The 12,230-nt window shown below is 43.5% G+C and overlaps 1 protein-coding gene across 1 annotated transcript in view; it reads left to right on the forward strand.

Annotated features, from left to right (window-relative positions):
* DTWD2 (DTW motif tRNA-uridine aminocarboxypropyltransferase 2) overlaps positions 1-12,230 on the forward strand; it is a 382,802-nt gene that overhangs the window by 251,529 nt on the left and 119,043 nt on the right. The window lies entirely within an intron of this gene.

A 12,230-nucleotide genomic window follows, 5' to 3' on the forward strand; every position in this document is an offset into this window, starting at 1 on the left:
TAAATTGGAACTGTACTATCCACAATTTTTGCATAATCAATAGTGCAGGCGAATATAGAAAACTTTTGTAATATACTTCATCAGAGAAATTTGCAGCTTTTTCATCCTGTGCAGCACTTCTTCCCATTCCTTCTGCCTCATGAACTCATCATTTTCTGAGAAATAATAGCTCAACTTTATATCTTATTGCTGAAGATAAGACAGACTGCCAGCTCAGTAAGGTGTCAGGGTACACCTCCTGTTACATAGTTACATAGGTTCAAAAAAGACCTAGGTTCATCTAGTTCAACCTTCCTCCACCAATTCTACATTTCTCCCTAATTCACTTATAACCGACAATATCATGTGTACTGTGGAAATCATCCAGCTCTGTTGTGCTACATTAGTGGGGAGGAGGATTGAAGAGCAGAGTGAGATAACAGGCAATGGTAGACACATAAAGATCATGCTGAGCTTTCTTACAGGTCTTTTACCTCTCCTCAGAGCTGGATTCACATTTATACTGCTTAGTAGTACTTGGTGCTGCTGCTGCCTCTATCTGTGCGCTAAATAAAGAGGTGGAATCCCTCTGTGTGCTGTGTTATGTATGGGAGACATAGCAGCTGCAAAAATTGAAAATTATAGATAGTGCCTGCAGAATGGGAAACTGATGAGAAATGCAGGAACAATTCGTGTAATCAGAATTAAAGCGCACCAATCACTAGGATTTTCCTATATAACCTAAAGCCAGTGCTATACTGGCACTATCTGTCTAATTCTATGCATACCTTTAACACTACAAGTCCCAGAGAGGGGTCATTTAACATTTCTACCTTTGGATCCCAGAGACGGGTCGAATGACCTGCAGGATTTTAGCTAACATCCTATAATCACCGTCTTTTGTTCTGTAATTAAGGCCATTACTGTCGCACCACAGAAGGTTGTTGTTTTTCATTGAGTTTAGCCATTTAGTTTCTAGTTAGTTCTATTCAGTTTGGACTAAGGGTCATTTGACCCTCTTTTGGGACTTCAGGGGGAGCTCGAAATTTCTGGGACTTCTAGTGTTAATTATCAGCTCCAATGTATAGTTTTTGAAACACAAGCAAGTAAAGTTTGTAAAATTAACAGTTTTTTTTTTATTAAAAGCAGCTGCTAATTACTTGGGTTGGTTTTGATAGTGATTCCCGACCCCTTGCCTGTGCGTCCTCCCCCTATTATTTATGCTGTATTCTAAAACAGGGATTTTGTTAATTACTGGGCTTTATTAGTAATGGTTATTTAGGGAACAGTGGATATTAGTGGCACTATTATCACTGGCCACAATTATTACCTGTCACAAATTTATTATTTGTGTTTAGTAAAATTACCCCATATTGTTATCCCGTTTATCACATGACACTTATGGTGTTGCATCGACTGAGACATGGTGGAATTGAAGTATTAATATTGTAAATATAACAGCAGGTCTGCTAAGCAGAAGATGTAATGCCCAATAGTCCAAAAATTAATAGAAATACAGCAGGGACTAAAACATAACTTTTACTGATGACTAGATAAAATCAATAATAATAACAATAGTAAAGTGCTAGTGCATATAGTGTGCAAAGAACAAAATGCCACATAGCAGCGCATAGGCTTGATCTCACCCAAGCTTCATCCATGAGCTGGACTGCACATCGGTCCCAGAATGAGAGGTCACAGGCCGGAAGGATAAGGTGGAAGGGTATGTTACAAACCCTGTCGTGCCCGTGAATAAACTTCCGCCCTGACAAGGGCAGCACCCAAATGGAATGTCTGCCCCACAACCAAAAAAGCAAACAAATAGTTCTTCCCGACGCGTTTCCCTCTCAGTAGTGAGAGTTCCTCAGGGGAGAAGGAGGAAAAAAAATTGGGAAAGATCGACCTGCAGTGGCAGGGATCAGCACAGGCCAAAACGGTGATAGACCTATGTGTGCTGGGCAAATGGTGGTCGATCTTTCCCAATTTTTTTTCCTCCTTCTCCCCTGAGGAACTCTCACTACTGAGAGGGAAACGCGTCGGGAAGAACTATTTGTTTGCTTTTTTGGTTGTGGGGCAGACATTCCATTTGGGTGCTGCCCTTGTCAGGGCGGAAGTTTATTCACGGGCACGACAGGGTTTGTAACATACCCTTCCACCTTATCCTTCCGGCCTGTGACCTCTCATTCTGGGACCGATGTACAGTCCAGCTCATGGATGAAGCTTGGGTGAGATCAAGCCTATGCGCTGCTATGTGGCATTTTGTTCTTTGCACACTATATGCACTAGCACTTTACTATTGTTATTATTATTGATTTTATCTAGTCATCAGTAAAAGTTATGTTTTAGTCCCTGCTGTATTTCTATTAATATTGTAAATAAAAGTTATATTTTATTTAGATAGTTCACCTAAGTCAGTGATATGATATATAATTGATAGATAAGCTTTCTTTTCTATATGAGTAAGAAGATAGAGACTGTAAGCATGTGTACATCAAGGTCAGCAGCTGATGTTGTGAGACAAGGGTGCAGAATGAAGAACAATGACTGGCTATATGCGCAAGTCCAAATTTATGACTGAGTTAAGTGACAAAGACTTTGCAAGTTAAGGAATCGGAAAACAGGAGGGGCTGGAAGGGAAGTCCCAAAAATAGATAAACATCACAGGCTTTCTGCATATGCTTTTAATATAGCCAATGGCATACTTAGGAATCTTCCTAAGAGAATAACCCATTACAATTCTATAAAAAGGCTTGTAATAATAAAACACGCCCCATGTGTGCACCTTACTTAGAAAGGAATTTATACCAGCTATATTGTGGGGGTCTGAATTTCTCAGTGACCTTGAATCTGAGATTACAGCAGACATTCACTGTTAAGAAGGAGATTTCCCAAAAAATGTGGATTTCTCCTTAACATTACTACCAGGAGGAGCTTTGATGGTGAGCAACTCTTATTAGCAATTGGAGGTCCTGGATTGTGTACTAGTGTATCCCATAGAGAGAGACCTGTAAATCGCCACTAGCAGCACTGGGATATGTATACTTTCTCTGAAAGACTGGAGTAATTTTTCAGCCAGGGTCTGATTCATGCTGCCCTTGGTTTGGGCACTATGAATCAGATGACAGGATCACTTTAAGCCCAGTGGGCCAGTTAACTTTAATGTATCAAAAGTTTTCTGAATCTAAAGGTAAGGTCAGCGTATGAACTTGTATACGTTTAGACTGATTACTAAACACGTCACTGCTCTGGATATTTTTAGTTTATTTTTGATGCATTCGGATCACTGATAGATACATCCACAAGACTTCTGCAGTGGTTTGATGACACAGTGTGAATAATTGGAAGTCCAGAGAAATTTCCTATCTTAGCCTTTTTTCTATCACTTAGAATGACTGGCTGTGAGCAGAGTGCATTAGCACAATTACGTAGCTGGACTTTCTACAAGCAATAGGCAATGCACAGCCTGTTATTTGGCCTAAGTGATAATGTCCTGCTGGTGGCCTGACTTTTATTCAGTATCATGTTTGTGAAAATGTAATATGTAGCTGCTTATGGAAGCATGTTTGGTTCCCAGAGTTCAGAAACTCATAGGCCCCAAATTAGTTAAACTGGAGTTTTGCACACCAGTCTTTTAATGAAGTGAGCTCTGGAGTAAAGTGGGCTTTACACGCTACGATATCGCTAATGCGAAGTCATTGGGGTCACGGAATTTGTCACGCACATCTGGCCGCATTAGCGATGCCGTTGCGTGTGACACCTATGAGCGATTTTGCATCGTCGCAAAAACGCTCATCGGTGACATGGGGGTCCATTCTCAATTATCGTTACTGCAGCAGTAACGAAGTTGTTCCTCGTTCCTGCGGCAGCACACATCGCTCCCTGTGACGCCACAGGAACGAGGAAGCTCTCCTTACCTGCCTCCCGGCTGCTATGCGGAAGGAAGGAGGTGGGTGGGATGTTACGACCCGCTCATCTCCGCCCCTCCGCGTCTATTGGGCGGCGGTTCAGTGACGCTGCTGTGACGCTAAACGAACCGCCCCCTTAGAAAGGAGGTGGTTCGCTGGTCACAGCGATGTTGCCGGGCAGGTAAGTTCGTGTGACGGGTCTGGGCGATGTTGTGCGGCACGGGCAGTGATTTGCCCATGTCGCACAACAGATGGGGGCGGGTACGCACGCTAGCGATATTGGTACCGATATCACAGCGTGTAAAGCGGCCTTTAGACACGGCAAAATCATTGAAGCGTGCACCTTTTAAGTGAATTTGGATCATTTAACACTACCTTTGTCATGTAAATCATGGTACATTTGTTTGGAGCGCTTGGCCATGCCTCTTCCAACCCCATCATCAACCTCTTTTCAAAAAGTTGCCAGAGCTAGCTGAGACTGATGTAAAAATGCCAAAAGTTGTAAAATGTATGACATTTTGGGCCAGAATTCTGCATGAATCTGTCACATAAAGTTTTGTAAATTGAAAGGAGCCTATGGTTTCATTTACATTGCCCAGCTTGGGGCACTAAACATCTGCAGATCAGCTGCTAGTTTGTTGATGAGCAATCGTTTAATATCCTATGTACACAAGTCAAGCTGGCTTCAGATGCATCTGAATGGCGTGATAAAAAGTAAAAATGTGAGCTGTACTCCTGACTGCCCTTTTCCTGTCAAATTAAAAGCATGGCAAGTGAAAGAATGGGTATATGTCACAAGCTGTTTTCACATTGTTTTTGTCTTGTGGCTTTAATGGAGACACAAGGATCAGTGGGTGCTCTCGTACGCTGTACTGCCTTGCATCAGAAAGACCACATGGACCAGGGCTCATCCCACTGAACGCTCACACTCTTTCCCCATGGGCAAAACACTACTCAGACAACGCAGGGTGAGTGAACCACACATTGGTAAATACTTTATTGGTTGATCAATAGGCAAAAACATATTGTACAGTCCCTGCAAGAACACAAGATGGTACAAGCAACAGAGTCTCACCCTTACACTGGCCCACCAGGGATTAAAGTCTTCATGACTTGGGGGGCTTCCAGGGCCAACTATCCAAGGTCCAGCAGCTCCTTGGCCGAGGGCATGTAGAATATTTTTTACTGGTGACAGAAGAAAGGCCCTTTTATAGCTCTCAGTTCTCAGTTCAAAGTATTGGATTTTACAGGATTGGTTGCAGATGGCTGCTCTCTCATTGGTCACAAGTTCAATACGACTGCATAATTTTCCTCTTAACTATGTAATCAGAAGGGCTGAGGCAATACATATTTACAGACAATAAGGCTCCAATCAGTCTCATCTTGGTTTAACAAACAAAAGGATCCATACGTCTGGCCTATTTAAGAACAGCTCACTCAAGTGCTGAGTCGTCACAGTCTACATATTATGTACAATTGTACCACTATTTATTCCAGCATTTTAGGCAATATAATAGATGTAAAATGCCTTATTAGATTGTAATTTTTGGAGTATCAAACAATACATCCCAAAGAGAGAGAAGAAAAGAGAGATACATATCTATCTTTCTATCATCACATGCACACTGTTAGTAGTCATCTGGCAGCAGCAAAGCTACCATGAATAGGCATGAAACCCACAGGCCCGCTCAGTGCTGACAGCTATTAGAAACCCTGTAGCTTCTGGACTGGCCAGACCCGCAAGTCCCAGGAGTAATACAGGACTACTAAATAGTCACTCTGCATCGACTAAAGCGGGCTTTACACGAGACGATAGATTGTGCGATATGTCGTTGGGGTCACGGTTTTCGTGACACACATCCGGCATACCGCACGACGTGGTTTCGTGTGACACCTCCTAGCGACGCAGTATCGCTCACAAATCGTGAGTCGTGTACTCGTCGTAAGGTTTCATAAAATTGTTTAATTAAAATGGCGGCAGTAGTTCATCGTTTCCGTGGCATCACACGTTGCTCCGCGTGACACCACGGGAACGATGAACAACAGTTTTACCTGCCTCCCGCGGCACCCGCCGGCTTAATGGAAGGAAGGAGGTGGGCGGGATGTTTACATCCCGCTCATCTCCGCCCCGCCGCTTCTATTGGCCGCCTGCCGTGTGACGTCACTGTGACGCCGAACGTCCCGCCCACTCCAGGAAGTGGACGTTCGTCGCCCACAGCGAGGTCGTCCGGAAGGTAAGTATGTGTGAGGGGGGTTAAACGAGTTTGTGTGCCATGGGCAACTAATTGCCCGTGACGCAAAAACGACGGGGGCGGGTACGATCGATTGTGCTATCGCACAATCTATCGTCTCGTGTAAAGCAGGCTTAAGAGTAAAGCAGAAGTTGATAGTGCGCAAATGTCACAGTACTTCTCCTGTTACAAAGGACCTTTAGACTCTTTGGATGGGGCTTGTCTGGGAATGACCGAAGGAAACTTCTAATAAGATTGTCGGCATTGATGTTGTTAGTTGACACCCAAGATCTTTACTCTGGACCATAGCCCTTCCAATGTATCAAGTAGTGGACAGAGTTCCTTATTATCCGGGAATCAAGGATCTTTTCTATGTCAAACTTAAGGTTAACTTAAGGCCCCGTCACACGCAGCGACGTATCTAACGATATATCGCCGGGGTCACGGATTCCGTGATTACATCCGGCATCGTTAGCGACGTCGTTGCGTGTGACAGCAAGGAACGATGGAAAATACTCACCTTATCGTCCATCATTGACACATCGTTCCTTTTAAAAAATCGTTGATTGTTGAGCATGCAGGTTGTTCATCGTTCCCGAGGCAGCACACATCGCTACGTGTGACACCTCGGGAACGACAAACGACAAACTGCAGCTTACTTACGGCCGCCTGAAATTCAGAAGGAAGGAGGTGGGCGGGATGTTACTCCGCTCATCTCCGCCCCTCCGCTTCTATTGGGTGGCGACTTAGTGATGCCGAACTAACCGCCCCCTTAGAAAGGAGGCGGTTCACCGGCAACATCGGCGTCGCTAAGCAGGTAAGTCCGTGTGACGGCTCCTAGCAATATTGTGTGCCACGGGCAGCGATTTGCCTGTGACGCACAAACGACGGGGGCGGGTGCTTTCACCAGCGATATTGCTGTGTGTAACACCCCCTTTACTCTGGTAAATGGTAGGTCTTTAGAAAGAATTTGTGGAACACATGGGGAAGGGGGAAATTTTAGCTGGAGGCCACTGAATTGCCAACCTTCGGTGATAAGCAGATAAAAGGACAATTCAATATTAATCCTTCTACAGATCACTGATGAAGTCCATGGAGATATGGGTCCAAAGTCTTTTTTGAGTGGGTAAGAGCGGTGGAAGGTCCAGCAAGACAAATTTGGGGTGTTTTCGTTTTGGCACAAATTTTGCAGGCTGTAACATATTTGCTACAATCCTGAAGTATGCTTGGCCACAAAAATGTCCTACTTATTAGTTGGATAATATTTTAATACTGCGGTGAGTTACAAGGACAGAGTGATGAGACTCCTGCAGTACTCCTAGATGATACTGGGTGAGGAACAAATAATTTCTGGAAAAGAGTATTGTCAGGGGCTAGCTCTTGAGACTTGGGTATTTCTTCAACAAAAACTAGAGAAAGAGAGGACACAACTTTACCCTTAGCTACCCTCAGCTAGAATGGGGACCTGTTCTGAGTCCTAGGTTTGGGAGGGGCAGAAACTTTGAAAGAGAGTATCAACTTTAATACTTTTCGTACCAGGTCTAAAAGTCACCACAAATTCAAACCTAGAGAAGAATAGAGCCCATCTAGCTTGCCTAGGATTTTTTTCTATAAGAGGCTATAGGGATAGTGGGAAACCGGAGCCCCTAAGCTGACCCTAAGGCGGGCTTTACACGTTGTGACATCGGTGATATATTGTCGGGGTCACATCGTTAGTGACGCACATCCGGCGCCGTTACCGACATCGCAGCGTGTAAACCCTAGGAGCGACTATCACCGATCGCAAAAACGTCAAAAAAGTTGATCGGTGACACGTCGCTCCTTTTCATAATATCGTTGCTGCTGCCGGTATGATGTTGTTCCTCGTTCCTGCAGCATCACACATCGCTGTGTGTGAAGCCGCAGGAATGACAAACATCTCCTTACCTGTGTCCCGCCAGCAATGCGGAAGGAAGAAGATGGGCGGGATGTTATGTCCCGCTCGTCTCCGCCCCTCCGCTTCTATTGGCCGGCCGCTTAGTGACGTCGCGGTGACATCGCTGTGACGCTGAACACACCTCTCCCTTGAAGGAGGGATTGTTCAGAGGTCAGAGCGACGTCGCCGACCAGGCATGGGCGTGTGATGCTGCCGTAGCGATAATGTTCGCTACGGCAGCAAGCACCAGATATCGGCGATGTCGCAGCGTGTAAAGCCCACCTAAGACTAAGGGACCTTGGCCTATCCCTATTCTCAGAGATACCCCTAATGGTGGGGATGTCCATGTTTCTTTTTGCCCTGCTACTGATCCAGCCCTGATCTTATACATCATCCCAAGGAGGGCTGGGACATGGGTGTGATTAACCCACAGATATTAGACAAACATCATAAAGCAAAACATTGTCACACAGCACACACACATGCAGAGGTTTAAGAATAAGACAATAAGAAATTAGGAGGAAAGCAAGAGCAGCGAAGAAACAACAAGACATTGAGTAACTCCACAACAACACCAAGCCCACAGTAACTTTTCTCCAGCAAGTCTTGGACACCACAATGCACAGACCAACACAGCATAAACTATAGTTGGCGTAGGTAGATTTCCTCCAGCCTAAAAATTATAGTAGAAGTTGATTGGCTTCTTAACAACATGTGATCGAAGAAGCCTAATGAGCAGGGTAACAGAGGTTAACTTTTGTTAGCCTGTCTATGAATGAGCAGACAGCAGGTCGATACCCGGGTCTGCCTTTGTTTATCATAAATACCAGAGAAACCATCAGTGTTAAGGCTGCTTTACACGCAACAACATTGCTAACGCGATGTCGTTGGGGTCATGGAATTCGTTAGTGATGTCGTTACGTGTGACACTTATGAGCAACCGCTAAGGAGCAAAAATACTCACCTTATCGTTGCTCATTGACACGCTGTCTAGTTCCCAAATATCATTGCTGCTACAGCTGCGATGTTGTTCATCGTTCCTGTGGCAGCACACATCGCTACGTGTGACACCACAGGAACGAGGAACCTCACCTTACCTGCAGCTGCACACAATGAGGAAGGTAGAATTTTCGTCCCGCTCATCTCCGCCCCTCCGCTTCTATTGGGCGGCCGCTTAGTGACGTCGCTGTGACGCTGAACGAACCGCCCCCTTAGAAAGGAGGCGGTTCGCTGGTCACAGCGACGTCGCTAAGCAGGTAAGTAGTGTGACGGGTCCGAGCGATTTTGTGCGCCATGGGCAGCGATTTGCCTGTGACGCACAACCAACAGGGGCGGGTACGCACGCTTGCGAGATCGAAGCATGTAAAGCGGCCTTTAGACTCTGCAATGTGAACAGAGCCTGACGCCGCCAAGACAATCGGTAGGTTTTGTGCAAATCTCTGTGTGACAGATTTAGTGTTTTTTCTGATTCAAGATACATAAGTATTTTGTGGTCCGTGACTACTGATTGTTTGTGGCACTTTAGAGGCACCATTTCTCGAATGCCCACTTGATTGCCAACAAATCATGATTGCTGACATTATAATTTTTGTTGAAAATAAGAACATTTTCATGAACAGAAAACACACAGACATAGTAGAGTGAGAAACAATATACCCTATGATAACAATGCTTACACTCCAATCTCTGAGGCATCAACCTCCACTACAAAAAGATGTTCAAGATCATGCTAGACAGTGTCAGATGTGAAACAATTTTTAACTCAGTAAAGGCGCAGATAGCCACAACGTTACAATTCCAAGTTACATCTGCACTTTTCTTGGTCGTGTCAGTAAATGGTTTGGCACTTGGAAAAAAATTTAATAAACTGTAATTGGCAAATGTTGTCCCCACTCCTTTACAACTTTGACCTTTGAGGGGTCAATTTGGAAACCTTTATCTGAAAAGATATACCCCAAGAAATTTCTTCTTGAACCAGAAAAACACATTTTTCAAGTTTAGAAAATAAAAATGTCTTTGGATGTAGAATGTGTGATTTAATATCATGGCACAAAAACCAAGATTTCATCTAGATAGACAACCACATGTTGACCACAGATATCTCTGAATATGTCAATGACTAAATTTTGCAAAACAGCTGATGCATTACTTAGCCTAAAAGGCATCATAAGATGTTAAATGCCATCTTCTACTCATCATCTTCCCTTATGCAGATCAGGTTATATGCACCCTTGAGATGAAGCTTGGTGAGCCAATGGACTCCCAACATCTGGTGATAGAGATCAGGGATGAGTGTCAGAGGATACTGATTCTTCATAGTAATTTTTTTTCTTCAATAGACCATACATTGTCTGAGATCATCATCATGTTTTAATAACCTCTTCACTACACATGATGTACTGGGTACACCATGGATCGTGTCAGGTTAATCCCTGCCGGCTGCCGCGGGCAGCTGGCAGCGATCTCTGCACATGTCAGCTGATTTGAACAGCTGACATGTGCGACTATCAGTCAGACACGAGTGGATTTGCCCACTCGTGCCTGTTAACCCCTTACAGCGCGCTGTGAAAATGTCACAGCGCACTGTACATGCCGGCTGCAGTAAACATTCACTTACCTGGAACCATCAGAAGTTACGTGATGTGATTACGTGGATCCAATGGTTGTCATAGTAGCACAGTGTCATGTGATGACTCCTGTAGCTAGCATGAGTTACTACTTATTTCACTCCTCTGGCTGCTACCAGTGACAAGAGGTGAACTTTTCTGCAGATCTGAGCAATGCTGCTCCAATCTACAGGAAAGAATGAGCGACCAGACTGCTGATCCTTATAGCCCCCTAGGGGAACTAGTAAAATAAAAAAAGTAAAAAAAAATTAAAAAAAACAAACCCTAAAAGTTCAAATTACTACCCATTCGCCCCATTGAAAATTAAATGGTTAAAAAAATAAAAAATATACACATATTTGGTGTCGCCAGAAATGCCCGATCTATCAAAATATAAAATCAATTAATCTGATCAATAAACGGCGTAGAGGCAAACAAATTCAAACAGCAAAATTACGGTTTTTGGTTGCCACATATTTTGTGTAAGATGCGATAACAGGCAATCAAAGCATAGCATGTGCGAAAAAAACAACAGCTCGAGACGTAAAAAATGAGCCATCACTGAGCCATATATGCTGAAAACTGAGATTGCTACGGATCATGGCAAATGGTGCAAAAAGTGCACCATTTTTTTGGACAAACTTTTGAATTTTTTTAACCCCTTAGATAAAAGTAAATCTTTATATGTTTGGTGTCTTCGAAATCGTACTTACTTGGGGCATCACACCGACACATCAGTTTTACCATATAGTGAACACTGTGAATAAAATATCCCAAAAACAATCAGGCAATCAAATTTTTTTGCAATTTTTTTTGCACTTGTAATTTTTTTGCCGTTTTTCAGTACACTGTATGGTAAAACTAATGAATTAATTTAAAAGTACAACTCGTCCTGGAAAAAATAAACCCTTATATGGTAAGAGTGACGGAAAAATAAAAAAAATACGGCTCTCGGAAGAAGGGGAGGAAAAACCCCAAAAACCGGAAACACGAAAAATCGCCCGGGGGTGAAGAAGTTAATAAACAAGAAGCCTGAGCCTACTGGTGACGTGGACGGTCTGATGAACCCTTTTTGCAGACTGTCTACTATATAACCTTTCATGTCCTGACATTCCTGACCAGAAAGGTTATATATTTTACCCTTGGGGATGCGGGAGAGTGGTACCAAATCAATGGGACAATCATAATTTTTCTATGCGGAGTTAATTTTTCAGAATCAGACAGAAAATATATCAGGACTATTTCTAAATACATCGGATAAATGACTTGTTATGGCTTTAGACACATTCACAGATAAAGACTTACATTTCTCCGACACTTGGGGCTCCAGCAAACAATATTATCCTAGTACCAGTCAATAACCGGTTATGCTTGCATAACTAAGGTATGCCCAAAACCACAGGACATGTTTTCAGGGACAAAAAATGACAGATTCAAAATGTAATGAATCAACAAACTGGGATACCTCTTTAATTACGTACTTCTCCATGCCCTGGGTAAGAGGTGTATCATCAATAGCAGTGACTTGAATAAGGAAAAATAATTTTAGCAGAGGAAAGCCAAGATGTTTAGCATCAATAAAATTAGCGGCCGA

Source organism: Anomaloglossus baeobatrachus, chromosome 1 (genome assembly GCF_048569485.1).
Source record: "Anomaloglossus baeobatrachus isolate aAnoBae1 chromosome 1, aAnoBae1.hap1, whole genome shotgun sequence".
Classification (NCBI taxonomy): domain Eukaryota; kingdom Metazoa; phylum Chordata; class Amphibia; order Anura; family Aromobatidae; genus Anomaloglossus; species Anomaloglossus baeobatrachus.